Genomic DNA, 11,502 nt, shown 5'->3' on the forward strand with positions numbered 1-11,502 from the left:
TTCCAAATGGTTGAGGTTGTCAGGGATCTTGGCTGCTGAATTAAGCGGGGTGTATGGCTCTATTATACATGAAAATATGTCTTTGCAGGCACACATAATTGCTGCTAATTTGTACCACAGGAAGAATAAAAGTAGCAAATTGATAAAGAAGATCTATTTCTACTTCTATAATGAAGACTATGTACCCCCCATACATGTACAACTATTACATATCAATTTAAAAGACAATAGCCCTTGATTACCTTAAGTACAACCCCTACCTTCACTGTAGTATACCAGGATATAAAAGTATTGTTGAGGCCAGGCACAGTGGCTCACGCCTGTAATCCTAGCACTTTGGGAGGCTGAGGTGAGGAGTGTGAGTGGATCACCTGAGGTTAGGCGTTTGAGAGCAGTCTGGCCAACAATGGCAAACCCCGTCTCTACTAAAAATACAAAAAATAGCCAGGCATGGTGGTGCATGCCTGTAAACTCAGCTACTTGGGAGGCTGAGGCAGGAGAATTGCTTGAATCTGGAAGGCAGAGATTGCAGTGAGCCGAGATTATGCCACTGCACTCTAGCCTGGGTGACAGAGTGAGACTCCATCTCAAAAAAAAAAAAAAAAAAAAAGGATTGTTTATGAAATTCAAAGCTACTTGCTGAAATACAAGCACATTTTTATAAAAGAAGGTGACATATTTAAAACATAGAAACAGGTAAATTGGGTGGAAGCAAAATTGACCCATAATCTTAATTTTATTGGCCTTTCCTATTGACACATTTTAACTATGTTACAAAAACTACTGAAGTTGAACTATGAGATACATCTTAAGTGCATCCTTAGTGGGCAGTTAATTATTTCTCACTAAACAGAGTTTTGCTCAGGCACAAAACCTTGGAGTCATCCTAGGTTCCTCTGGGCCTCATCTCACATCCTATCCGTCTGTAAATCCTGTTAGCTCTACCTTCAAAATCTATCCAGAATCCAGCCATCTCAATACTTCCACTGCTACACCCCGATCCAAGTCACTACTCTCTTTTTATTAGCCTCTTAGCTGATCTCCTGCTTCCATCACTGTCTGTTCTGTATCCAGTAGCTGGAGCAACTGTTTATAGGAAGACAGTCTCATCACATCTCTTCCTGCTCGCTATCTTCCAGTGGCTCTTGTGATACACAAGTCCTCATCATGCCCTCTGGCCCTTCCTACCTCTCAGGACTTATTCCTGCATGCTCCCCTCAGCCACTCTACCCGTCACATAAGCCTTCTTTCTGCTCTTTAAACACACAAGAAATATTTCTTGGCCGGGTCTGGTGGCTCATGCCTGTAATCCCAGCATTTTGGGAGGCTGAGGCAGGTGGATCACCTGAGGTCAGGAGTTCGAGACCAGCCTGGCCAACGTGGTGAAACCCTGTCTCTATTAAAAATACAAAAATTAGCTGGGCCTGGTGGCTGGTGCCTGTAATCCCAGTTACTCAGGAGGCTGAGGCAGGAGAATTGCTTGAACCCGGGAGGCAGAGGTTGCAGTGAGCCAAGATCGCACCATTGCACTCCAGCCTGGGCAACAAGAGTGAAACTCTGTCTCAAAAAAAAAAAAAAAAAAATTAAATATTTCTTGTATGAATGGAATACAATGGTTGCTAAATGAATGAATGAATTTTATGATAATTATAATCAATTACAGTTAGTACCAGCTATATGCTAGCCCTGCCCAGAGAGATGCTCTTTTACCAACTGGTGTAAACCCGTGGTTCTCAGACTTTACCTGATATCAGAATCATCTGCAGGGCTTGTTAAAACTCAGATGGCTGGGCGTTACCTCCAGAAAAATGTACATTTCTGACAGGTTTCTAGGTGACGCTGGTCAGGCATACACTTTGGCTTAATGATTCTAGGCCAACTGGCCATTCTGAGGAGAAATTTGACAGATTTTGGCCTGGTATTCCTTTCTGCCCAGATTAATTGCAGATGCGTTTGGGGGAAAAAATTCTGGACTTCATTTTTTGATACTTAGCCACAGTGTGGCCCCCTAGCTCCAATAATTACTCCATAGCCCCCACTCCCACCCCATTAAAATACCTTTTGTTATTTGGAGAACTTCCAAGCCATTTCTCTCTCTCTCTCTCTTTTTTTTTGCTTGTTTGTTTGTTTGAGACAGAGTCTTACTCTGTTGCTCAGGCTGGAGTGCAGTGGTGCGATCTCAGCCTCACTGCAACCTCCTCCTCCCGGGTTCAAGCGATTCTCGTGCCTCAGCCTCCCAAGTAGCTGGGATTACAGGCATGCGCCACCATGCCTGGGCAAATTTTTTTTTTTTTTTTTTTTTTTGGTATTTTTAGTAGAGATGGGGTTTGCCATGTTGGCCAGGCTGGTTTTGAACTCCTGACCTCAAGTGATCTGCCCCCTTCAGCCTCCCAAAGTGTTGAGATTACAGGTGTGAGCTACCGTGCCCGGCCTCTCTCTCTCTCTCTCTTTCTCTCTCCCCCCCCCACCCCTTTCTGTCTTTAAATGTAGCTCTAAGGCCACTAGTTTGTTATTCACAACAGGCCAGCCCTTTCATGCATGGGATATGGTGGTGGTTTCCTCAGTAATGTAGGACTCTGGCTCTGTTAGAAGTGACTGTTGTCTTAGATAGAAATGGCACAGGAAAGTAGGTTTGTAAGTCGGAGATGGCATGATATCAGAAAATGAAAGGAGATTTCATTTTAGCCCCCAGGAAGGACCCACACACAGGACAAACATCCACTCTTTTGTAGCCCATGCCGCTCTGCACAGGAGGGACACCCCCTAAGCCTCACCCGGAAGCTCCTCCAAACCTGTTGTCACTGTGATGGAGAGGAGAGGACCTTTCCTCCCGCTTCCAGCTGCCCTTCGTCTCACTCCCAGACAGATAAGAGGGCTGAGGACTGGTAGGAGTAAATGACAAGGACAGAGGGCTGAGGGCTGCCGATGCCACCTTCCTGGGCTGTCACCCCTGGCCTGATGTTGGTATCTGAAAAGGGGGGAGCGGGCTGGCAGTGACAGACAAAGTGGTGAGTGCAGGGGAATCGGCCCGATCTGCTACCACAGTCCTCCCTCTCCTCCCCTCTGCACCTGTCCTCCTGCTTCTCTTTCTCTGTAGAGTGAAACCCAATTCCAAACGTTAACAGAGACTGGAAGAGGCATCCAAGTAAAAACGTGCAAAAGTTGAAAATAGCCTTTCACGTTATAAGGGAGGTTCCAATCGCAGAAAGATAATGACGACTATAAAATTCCAAATGGCACTTTGCCCCCTAGCCACATTCTTCAATAACACAGTCTTAGCAGTTTCACATGTTATTTACAGGTGAAGAAGCAGTAGATCTTTTTTCCCACTGAGGTCTCATTGAGGATATAGATAGGCTGCTTTGGATACTACTGGTAATTTTAATTGTTTCAGTTTCATAAAATGTATGAGACCTACACTTCTTATCACAAATATCATTACTTCACTTCTTTCACTTAGAGAGAGAGGAGAAGGAGGGGTGGAATAAAAGAACAAAGGCGGTGCAATAAGATACTCAAAATAGCTGTAAGACAAATATTGCTCAACAAAGTTGGCAGCACAGAAACAGACCCACTGGCTGGTAGGCAGCAGCACCATGAGAGGGTTTGACGTATTCATTCATTCACAAAGCCTGCCTTTGTCATGTAGTAGGCACTTAGGGGAATCCAGAGCTTGTCTGGAATAGGGGGATGCGTCCCGCAAACAGAAGCAGTTCCAGACCCTGCGGGTTGGCTAGCCAAAGCCCAGCTAACTCCCATCAGGTGTACCTTCCTGAGCTGCACAGACGGAAAACCACAAACTGCTTTTTCAGACTTCCTTGCAGGTCTGCCAAGCAGAGCACCTGTGTGAAACTCAGAAGCTGCAGCTGGGAAGGTGGGCATGGGCCGTATGGGGTAGAGCTTGCTGGGAGATCTGATTGGGGCAGCTCTGAGGGAGGCTCCACTGCCCGGTTCCTAATGTCACAGGTGTGGGCAAGCACCTGCTGCGGAAACTCAGAACTCTTAAGTACATTGTTCCTGGCTGTTAGCCACCCACCTGTTTCCCTATCCCTCCCAGAAATTCTGTGCATTCCTTAATTCTTCCCTGTAATCAGTGCTTTTCTGCTTTGTTGTCTGTACTTGGAACACTTACCAAGAAATTAACCAAATCAGAGATACTCAGCATGGGCTTGAGGAAGATGTGTTTTGACATCATTTTCTCCAAATCTCTCGAAGTTTGTGACAAGTCTTTTTCTGCTACACTTTCTTCTAGTTTCTGTTCACAGTTTTGACCTCTTCCTCCATTTTCTCTGATGTTTAGCTGATTTTTACCGTCTGTTCTATCATCCAGTTCTCCAAGGTGTTCATTTTGACATCCAGCCTGACACTTCCTTCACACTTTTGTGGCACCTCTAGCACTGCCACTTGCTTGGTTTTTGACAGCTGGTACCATCAACAAACAAACGCCATGGGGAAGAAAACATGTCAATTCGCATGGCTTGAAATGCTGGAACAAAACAGAAGTGCACACTGACCCGGAGCTTACAGTGCAGTGTGCCATGAGAGCTTGCATTGGCCAAAAGCATGCAAGAATACTCACTGTAGCTGATGCATGTTGTAAAAATCTGCATGAACTCTTTTCTTCAGTGCTGCAATTTCTGATGTGAACAGCACCACCAGCTTTACATAGAACAATACTCAGTGTGGTATATATACTTTTATTATGCAAAAGAGCAGATGGCAGGACGTTTGAATATACGGAAGTTGAAAGTCACTTGGAGATGCTTCATGTAAATAGCACTAACTAGGAAGAGAAGGCACCTGTGCTAAGAAAGGGACGTGAAGCGGCCAGTCCAGGGTTTGCAGCCTTGTTTGTGTGTTACTATAGAATCGCCTGGGCTCTTTTAAAAAATATTTATTTATTTATTTATTTAGAGACGGAGTCTCTTGCCCAGGCTGGAGTGCAGTGGCGCAATCTCGGCTCACTGCAACCTCCGCCCCCAGGGTTCAAGCGATTCTCCTGCCTCAGCCTCCTGAGTAGCTGGGATTACAGGCGAGTGCCACCATGCCTGGCTATTTTTTTTTTTATCTTTAGTAGAGATGGGGCTTCACCATGTTGGCCAGGCTGGTCTTGAACTCCTGATCTCAGGTGATCTGCCTGCCTCAGCCTCTCAAAGTGCTGGGATTACAGGCGTGAGCCACTGCACACGGCCTGGGCTCTTTTTAAAAATGCCAATATATGGCAAAAAAACAAAACAAAAATAAAGAGGAAAGTGGGGAGAAGGCCAGGGAAGTTTGGAGGACCCCAGGATTCCACCTAGCTTACTGACCCTAGTGGTGTATTGGCTTTTTTTTTTTTAAGACAAGGTCTCACTCTGTTTCCTAGGCTGAAGTGCAGCAGCATGAACATGGATCACTGCAGCCTTAACCTCCTGGGTTCAAATGATCATCCCACCTCAGCCTCCCGAGTAGCTGAGACCACAGGCACGTGCTACCACACCTGGCTAATCTTTAAAATTTTTTGTAGAGACAGAGTCTCACTATGTTACCCAGGCTAGTCTCGAACACATGGGCTCAAGTGATTCTACTGCCTTGGCCTCCCAAAGTGCTGGGGTTACAGGAGTGAGGCACCATACCAGACCACTTTCCCCTTTATAAAAATTTAAAAAGAAAAGAAAATCCCAGTATTCAGGCACAAACCCAAACCAGTTTAATCAGAATCTTTGTGGGTGGAGTGCTGGTGGTTTTTTTTTTTTTTTAGTGTGGATGAATCTAATGAGCTTTCAACATTGAGAACCAGTGGATAGGGTTTCTACTCTGCCCTATTTATCCTTGTGAATGTGGCTTTTCTTCCTCTTTCCACAGGCATTGTCTGAGGCTTTCAAATAAGTAACCTCGTGGGTTTTTGTAGTAAGTAGCATTTGTGGCTGGAGGCCAGCTTCCCATTCAAAGACTGTCTCTTCTTAAAGAATTCTTGATTCTTGGCCAGGCTTGGTGGCTCACACCTGTAATCCCAGCACTTTGGGAGTCCAAGGCAGGCATATCACGAGGTCCGGAGTTAGAAACCAGCCTGGCCAATATGGTGAAACCTCTTCTCTACTAAAAATAGAAAAATTAGCTGGGTGTGGTGGCGCACGCCTGTTGTTACAGCTACTCAGGAGGCTGAGGCAAAAGAATTGCTTGAACCTAGGAGCCAGAGGTTGCAGTGAGCTGAGATCAAGCCATTCCACTCCAGCCTGGGCAACAGAGTGAGACTCCATCTCAAAAAAAAAAAAAAAAAAAAAAAAAGGATTCTTGATTCTTAATGGAACCATAGGTAGTCAGCAAGATGAAAAATGGAAATGATGATTCTGTAATTGTCCATGTTACAACAACCAGAGTATGAATTGCATTGCAGTTTTTTTGTTTGTTTTTTGTTTTTGAGACATTGTATTGCAAGACACCAATAGAGGCACTTACAGAGTCTCGCTCTATTGCCCAGGCTGGAGTGCAATGGTGTGATCTCAGCTCACTGCAACCTCCGCCTCCTGGGTTCAAGCAATTCTCCTGTCTCAGCCTCCTGAGTAGCTGGGACTACAGTGTGCGTCACCACACCTGGCTAATTTTTGTAGAGATGGGGTTTCACCATGTTGGTCAGGCTGGCCTTGAGTTCCTGACCTCAGGTGATCCACCTGCCTCAGCCTCCCAAAGTGCTGGGATTACAGGCGTGAGCCACTATGCCTGGCCTGCATTTCAGTTTTGTCTGGGGAAAGATCATCTCCTTGGCCAACAGAGTGTAAACAAGAGCAGATTTCCCCTCAAATGAGGTCATCCATGGCCACTGTAGTTAGAGGCTTTTGGGAAATTACCTAGAATGGAGATTTCCAGAAAAGACCATGAACCAGGGTGACCACAGATGCTGAGGGTACTAGGTCTGTGATTCTCAAACACTCACATGCCCAAGTATTTGCCAGGAGCTTGTTAAATGCAGAATTCCTAGGCTGCCCACAGTGCTGCTGACCCGGCAGTTCTCAGCCTTGGCTGAAACCCCTGGGCAGCTTTGAAAATACTGGTGCTTGGTTCCCACCCCCAGAAATTTTGATTATTTGCTTTCGGGTATGGCCTGGGCATGGGATTTTTCAGGGTTCCCAGAGTAGTGTAATATATGCATCCAGATTGGGAACCACAGGCAAGAAAAGTGCCACTGTGGACTCTTATTCCTGTTCTGCTGTCCCTCTTGGAAAGTCTTCCTTTCCAATTTTCCTTCACATTCTATCAGCAGTGGAGCAGAAGAGACTTAGAACTCAGGGACCATCTAGTCCAACCCCGCAGTTCACAGATGAGGAAAACGAGGCCAGGAAGGGGAAGTGGCCAGCCAAAGGACACACGGCTACTACCGAGTCAGCGCCAGAGCGTGGCTGGCTCGCTCTCTCGTGGTCCTGCTCCCATCATGCAGCCTACTGGGGAACACAGGGAATTTCATCTGAAGGAAAACGCTACAGTAAAACATTAGAAATAAGGAATGATAACAATGATTCAATTCTCTAAAGATTTTTAAACTTCTTCATCCATTTGTCACTTCATACTATCTTCTATATTTATAAAGTGGTGCTGGGTACCCAGGGGCAATGACTCATGTTCCCAGCAGGCCATGGATTTACTAAAAATGGGTGTGCTCTTGTCCTTGACTCTCACTCTTAGGTACAGATTGGATTTGGGTTTTGATGGAAGAGCTGAGCTTCCAGGGAAGTATTTTAGCAGTTGATGGTTGCTTTCTTTCTTAAATCTCCATGGATATGTATACATCAGGTATCTTGTATGTATCAGTCTAATGCTTTTCAGTGTGCTTTAGTGAAGTGGAAATGGGTGAGATCAGGGATTCCTGGACAAGTGACTCCTCAGCTAGCACTTTATTGAGGAAGAGGCCCTGCTATGCCCGCTTTCTCTGTGTGTAGGGGTGTGGGGGGTGGGGGGAGGTTCTGCTAACAGGGGCTGCTCCCCTGGGGAGCCCTACAAGCCCAAGTCATCCTAGGGCTCGGCAAAGACTTGCCAGAATTTCAGTACCTCATTTCGTTGCAGACCAAAAACTGATCATAGGAAAATCATCCATGCGTCCCTGCTATGAGTGTCAAGCCACCTGTTCACGTCATCCCAATGTCCTGGGGACATTTTTCTGATTTAAAAGTAAATGAAAATATTTTTGTAGGGCTGGAGCAGCGGCTCATGCCTGTAATCCCAGCACTTTGGGAGGCTGAGGTGGGACAATCGCTTAAGCCCAGAAGGTGGAGGCTGCAGTGAGCTGTGATTACGCTACCGTACTCCAGCCTGGGCGACAGAACGACACCTTGTTTCAAAAAAATAATAATAATAAAGAAAATTTTGTGGGCCCTTAAAAGCATTGTGGGCCTCAGGCCCTGCGAGTCCTGTGCCTCATGGGCAAGTCAGCCCTGACGGGTGGAGGGAAACACCCAAGCTTGTCCTCTGTGGCTCATGCTACTAATGTGCTGGAGCACTACCCACGGGCCATACAGAAACAGGCAGTAGGCTGGCTTTGGCCTGTGAGCCATAGTTTGCTGACCGTTGCTCTAGATGACCCAGATGCAATTAGCTGAGAGAATTTCTGATGGCTTACGGGACAGCCAAGAAAAGACATCGTCATCCAAAGTGACTGGTAACCGCTACAGAGAGTCTTCCATTGGGCCCTAATTACCACCCTGCTCCTACACCCCTGGTTTTTTCTTCTCACTTTGTGAAAAGTAAAAGCGTACACTTATTAAACATAAATGGCTTGTAATCCCAGCACTTTGAGAGGCCAAGGTGGGCAGATCACTTGAGGTTAGGAGTTCAAGACCAGCCCTGGCCAACATGGTGAAACCCCATCTATACTAAAAAAATACAAAAATTAGCCGAGTGTGGTGGAGCAAGCCTGTAATCCCAGCTCCTCAGGAGGCTGAGGCGGGAGAATTACTTGAGCCCAGGAGGCGGAGGTTGCAGTGAACCGAGATGGCACCTCTGTACTCCAGCCTGGGTGAGAGAGCGAGACTCCATCCCCCAAAAGCAAACAAACCACATAAGTGTATAGCTTAATGAATTATCACAAAGCAAACACCCATCCAGATTAAGAAATGGAGCATTCCCAGCACTTCTGCAGGCTGCTCTCCCTGCACCTGAAGGAAACTACAAAACTGACTTCTCCCCTGTAGATCAGTTTGTTGGGTTTATAACACTGTGCTCTTTGGCATCGGGGCTCTTTCAGGCCTGACCATTGTTGTACTGTGTTTCTGGAAGGACTGAATGGAGTGGGCTACCACTCACAAGATCTCAGGGCCATGCTTTTGTCATGAGATTGGTTCTCTTAGAGGGGCTTGGAGGTGAGGAAGGCCTGTGAGCAATCCAGCTAGCCAGCCCAGGGTGCTCTGAGGACTAGAGAGAGAAAAGGTTCATTGATACCACAGAGTGCATAGCCACAAACACAGATGCTTTGTTAGAGGAACACCACAAATGGAAAAATCATGTCTAGTGAAGCTGATTAAGGAAGTTCCTCTAGACTGCAACCCTATTGCTTTGAAACTGATTGGCCCATAACTATTAAAAGGGAAACAATTTATAGGGAAGACAGATTCAACATGCTTTACGTTTGAGTTGAGAGTCAAAGCTTTTAACTGCAACTCACCCCACAGTTCAGGGCTGCCATGTTATAGCCATGAAGGCTATGTACCGCACAACTCCTGCAAGCTCCATTCACACAGAATACATGAATGGTGCCCTGCGGAACTGCATGCTGAGGCAGCCCCACCAATGTAAACAGAATCAGTTGCCTAGATTCAGACCACACTTTAACTTACAATGTTGAACTTCATCAGTTATACATGTTTGGGTAAAAGGCTTTTTTTTTTTTTTTTTTTTTGAGACCTCTGCCTTCCGGGTTCCAGTGATTCTCCTGCCTCAGCCTCCCAAGTAGTTGGGATTACAGGCACATGCCACCCCACCTGCCTAAATTTTTGTATTTTTAGTAGAGATGGGGTTTCACCATGTTGGCCGGGCTGGTCTTGAACTTTTGACCTCAAGTGATCTGCCCACCCCGGCCTCCCAAAGTGCTGGGATTATAGGTGTGAGCCACTGCGCCCATCCAAGGCTTTTCTTTTTTTTAAAAAACTTCTTTTTTAAAAAAAATATTTTTTGAAACAGACTCTCACTCTGTCACCCAGTCTAGACTGCAATGGCATGATCATGGCTCTGTGCAGCTTTGACCTCCCAGGTTCAAGTGATCCTCCTACCCCAACCTCTGGAGTAGTTGGGACTACAGGTGTGCAGCTAATTTTTTATGCACAGCTAATTTTTAAATTTTTTTATAGTGACAGGGTCTTGTTTTGCTGCCCAGGCTGGTCTCAAACTCTTGGCCTCAAGCAATCCTCCTGCCTTGGCCTCCCAAAGTGCTGGGATGACGGTGTGAGCCACTGCACTCGGTCTCCCAATTTTAAATATGAGACTAAGCCATGGAGAGGTTATCATGCCCAGGGTCGTGCAGCAAGCAAGCAGCAGAGCTGGGAGTGGAACCCAGACAGCCCATGGTCCTCCCTGCTACACCGTCTGTGCTATCCAGACACGATTTACAGTTCCTGTGAGCAGGCTCAAGTGGCTCATCAGATCAGCGCTCCTTCTGATCCCCAGGGAAGAGATGGTTTGAGAGTGTAGATTTGCTCCTCTTGGTTTGGTTACATCAGAAAACTGACTCATCAAGTACTAATCCCAACCTCCAAACACTCTCCACAACAGAGAATCAAGGCAACCACACTCCAGGGTAAGAATCCAAATCGTTACTCCTAGCAGGCCCCATCAGGCCCCTGATCGGTGTGAACTCTCTCCTCATCCTTTGGGGATTGCTCAGAAATGAAAACCGGTTCCTGTATTATATGAAGAGCTGGAAATGTTCAGGTCAGAGAGGGGATCTGTTTCTTCAGAGGCTTCCACTCTGTTTGCAGGATAATCCTATTATAAGAGGTGTCTAGATTCCCTAATGTTGCTGGAATGTGGTGTCATTGAAAACAAGATTATATAAAAGCATGGTCGAGGTGTGGTGGTGCCATAGTAGAGGCATGGGCAACTGCTCACTTTCAGGGACTTTCCCAGAATTCTAGGGTGTGGGGCTTTCTTCCCGTTGTTCCTACTTGATGCTTCCTTACAGTAGATGCTCAGTTAGGGCCTGTTGACCTAGTTGTTCTGACAAGATATAACTTTATGGAGGTATGTGGCAGAACCACACACTTTTTACAAGAGCCCTGCTGGTGTGGAGTGGGAAGCCCCTGAGCAGCTTGACACTTCCCGGTTGCAAGCTGGTGGCCACAAAAGGATCAGTGACAGCAGCTCCGGCAGTAGCACTGCCCCCTGAGCATGCCTGCCCTGCCTTAGGGGCTCATGCCTGATGAAAGGAGCAAGGAAAACAAATCCCTTTAGTCACCCAAAGCCCATCTGCTAGAAGAGCAACAGCTCCTCCATCAGCAAGTGCCGCTTCAACACATGAGAAGGGAATAAAGGAACTGCAGA

The sequence above is a fragment of the Pongo pygmaeus genome, chromosome 12, assembly GCF_028885625.2.
Source record: "Pongo pygmaeus isolate AG05252 chromosome 12, NHGRI_mPonPyg2-v2.0_pri, whole genome shotgun sequence".
NCBI lineage: Eukaryota > Metazoa > Chordata > Mammalia > Primates > Hominidae > Pongo > Pongo pygmaeus.